This window comes from Buceros rhinoceros, unplaced genomic scaffold, assembly GCF_000710305.1.
Source record: "Buceros rhinoceros silvestris isolate BGI_N320 unplaced genomic scaffold, ASM71030v1 scaffold7337, whole genome shotgun sequence".
In the NCBI taxonomy this organism is placed as follows: domain Eukaryota; kingdom Metazoa; phylum Chordata; class Aves; order Bucerotiformes; family Bucerotidae; genus Buceros; species Buceros rhinoceros.
In genome coordinates, this window is record NW_010422701.1 from 23,464 (window position 1) to 26,870 (window position 3,407).

The 3,407-nt window shown below is 54.2% G+C and overlaps 1 protein-coding gene across 1 annotated transcript in view; it reads right to left on the bottom strand.

The window, feature by feature from the left end:
• The window catches only part of RPTOR (regulatory associated protein of MTOR, complex 1), a gene marked incomplete at its 3' end in the record, with an annotated part of 119,383 nt that overhangs the window by 20,355 nt on the left and 95,621 nt on the right, over positions 1–3,407 (bottom strand). The window lies entirely within an intron of this gene.

A 3,407-nucleotide genomic window follows, 5' to 3' on the forward strand; every position in this document is an offset into this window, starting at 1 on the left:
TGGCCATCCCCCTCACCCCACACCGGGCACTGGATTCTCATCAGCACAGTTCAAGCCACATTGTGACCCAATGTCACATTCGGGCCAGAACTCTCCTCGAAAATCCCGCAGCTGCCTGCAGCTGCCTCCTGCTGCCGCTCCATCCCTCCTAAGGAGAGCCGGGCTCTCCTGAGATGGCAGGACACCCCTTCCAGCAGCTCCATGGCCACTCTTGGGGAGGGCAGTGGACCGACACAGTTGGGCTGCTCCCAGCTCTGCAGAACTCGGCCCGTCCTCTGCACAGTGGTGCCCTGGCACTCGGCCACCAGCTAGAAGAGGCTGTTTCTGGGGGAGCCTGAGGAATGCTTGTCCCCTCTCCTGGGGAAGCCCTCAAGCACAAGGCAGGGGGAAGTGCAGAGACAGCTCCATCATCTTCTCGCACTCCTCCAGGCTGCTCACACCCTGCAAACGAGCCACCCCTTGAGGAAGGGAGAAGCCTTCCCTTGCTTGCAGGCTCCTTCCCTCCTCTTCTACACCACCCGCCTTCTGTGAAATGCTTGAAATTTCTCACATACTGAAATAACTTTTAAAGGAAGCCCCAGACTGGCATAAACACCCTGAGGGGAGAAATCCAGCTGTCCCACAGGCTAGAGGACTCTCCTAACCTCTTCGAACACTGAGAAAATCCACATCGCACAGCACGAGAGCTGAGGGGCTTCTCAGGTGATGACACCAGGGCTTGGATCCAGTTGAAAGCAAGCTAAGCAAGGTCAGAGCAGCAGCTCCTCAACACAGAGCCCTCCAAAAGCAAGAGCTGGGTGCCCAGTGTTCCGGAGCCCAGAGAGCTAACGAGCCTTTTACAAATTAATGCCTTTATGGGGCAGAACCAACAGCCAGCGTGACCAGCAGGATTGTCCCTGCACTCAAAGCCCATGTGTGTCTGCTGCAGAGGGACAGCCCAGGCACCCGTACGTGGGAGACACCCTGCCCTCTCCTTGCAGGAGCCAAAAGGCCTTTGGAGATGATCTCCACTTCTCCCGTCCTCAAAGACCCAGCAAGGTTTCACCTCCCTCACTTCCAGACGGTTCAAAGCCCTCCTGACCATCACCTGATGGCTCCAAAGGCTGGGAGTGGGGATGACTGTCGCCATCCAGGGCACAGCGCTTGGCAACATTTTGAGGCGAAGTATTTGGTTCACCGAAACGGCAGCTGCAGTTGACCGACCCCCTCCAGAGGTACCAGCCCACGGCTGATGTGCCCAGGGCTTGGAGGAGCCCAGCAGAGTGCACGGACTGCGCTGTTCCCTGCGGTAAGAAACCTTCAGCTGCCTGAGCTCCCAATGAGCTGCTCATTCCCTGAACTTTGCATCAGTTTGAACAAAAGGATTAAACTCCTGAAATATTCGAGTGCTTCTCTTCGCCTGCAGCAGTATTTTTGTTTCAGTGAGAAAATCAACATTTCTTTTTATTCAATGATAAAATTCAACCACAAAATGGAAAGCGCATTGTCTGCCCGTGCTGGGGACCAAAGGGCCCAGGGCAGCACCCAGGCTGCTCCCTTTTTTGTCCAGCAAAGCTCCGTTAGCACCAAGGAAAGATCTCAGGATACAGTCAGCAAAAAATTAATTGTTTTTAATCTGCATTAGACAGGAGACACCTCCTGCAGTCTGCGTGAGCTGCCCCCAGCAGAGACACAAGCAGGGCTGTGGACCTGGCAGCGCTGCTCCCAGTGCGAGCTGTATCTGTACTGGAACAGAGAAAGGGCAGACCATAACCCCACATCTGGAGCCTTAATTTCCATCTTGGTGGGCTGATAATAGGGCGTTTGTTAGTTTTTTAAACTAAAAAGAGCCTTTTTAGAAGGCACCCAAGCCAGGCGGTGCTGACAGAAGCGAAGCCCACGGCATCGCGAGGTGCACGGCACTCAGCCCGCTGCAGGCGCGGCCGCCCAAGCTGTTGGACAAGCGGACATCTAAACACTTTCCTTACGGATCTTCTGGCTAAGGCAAATATGAACAAATCGGTTTTGTTCAGTGAAGCATCCCCAGATAAAAATCGGTGTCAATGGGAACGCTGCCTCTACTGCTTCGCAAAGCCATTCGAAAAGCCGTTGCAGAGCTCTGCCTGAAGCAGAGCACGACATGCACGATCCCCAGCTCCGCTGGCTCTGGGGCTCCCATCGGCACCACGGCGTTCTGAGCCAAACTTGTCGGGATCAGCACAGAGTTCACCCAACGAGCCCCAGCACTGACTACGGGTAACGAACGTGGTCGGTGCTGGCTGAACAGCCCCGCAGAGGGGCCAGTGAAGCCCAGTGCTGGGCCCAGCGGTGTTAACACGGGTACGGCTCTTTCCACTAGCAAGGGAGCGAGTCCTGAAAAGACACCCGAGACAGGAAAAGCAGGTCTGGCTCCTCTTCCTAGCCCTTTTAATTCCGTTGGAGGAGGAACATTTGATTTTGCAGAGCCTTCCAAAATGCTGACCTGAAGTAGTTTCATGCATCTAGAGCAGAGAGAGGGAAATCTTTCACTTTTCCTTCTCTTATTCACTGTAGTTTGGCACCTCTAGCCTGACAGGAGGCTATACACCTGCATGGCCAGGGAAGGGCTGGCCTCATGGTGGCCAACACATGGTCCAAAGACAGCTATCCCAGACCCCAGACTTTACCCCTCACTGACACGTACACTTAAAACAAATGAAAGAGGTCAATAAGGAACTATTTGCTCAAGAGAAAATCACATGTAAAAGCACAAAATCTCTACGGCGTTAAGATGGCAGAGCGCAATGCTGGCATCTCTTACTGCAACGTGAGCTTAGCAGCCTAAGTCTGAGGTTGAGGATTATTCACTGGCATCACCAGTAAGAGACGGCATCTGGCATTGCGATGGCTCATGGTCGGGATGCTGGAGCAGCTGGAAAGCACGTGGGAAGGGCTGCGTTCGGTCAGCTTTCTGACCCCAGCGGCTGGGCAGGAGGAGGGAGGCAGCTGGTGAGAAGATGTTCTGGGGTGGCCTGGGGCTTCGTTTCAGGTGGAAGGTGAGGGGGCTTCTACAGCTCCCCAAGCTGGCAATTCTGCCCCAGCAGTGGTGGCAGCCTCCAGGGACATCTTGTCACCCTTGGAGGATGAGATGTGATGAGGATGGTGGTTTAGGCAGGTCAGGCCCGGTTGAAGAGGTAACAGTGGCAGGGGTGTCTGCATGCTGACTCACATGTACTAGTTCACCTGGGTTGGAGAGCCGTTGTGGCTTCAGTCTGCAGGCCAGTCCCACTTGCATAATCTAAATCAGTTTGCAAACGGATAATTTCATGAAGTATACTTCAGGCTTCTCCCAGGGACTGATCTAGATAAGCAGACTTCTAAACAAGACCTGCTGTCTAAGGTCTGCACCTCATTTACACCTACAGGATCCCAGGCCCTCCCCCTCCGAG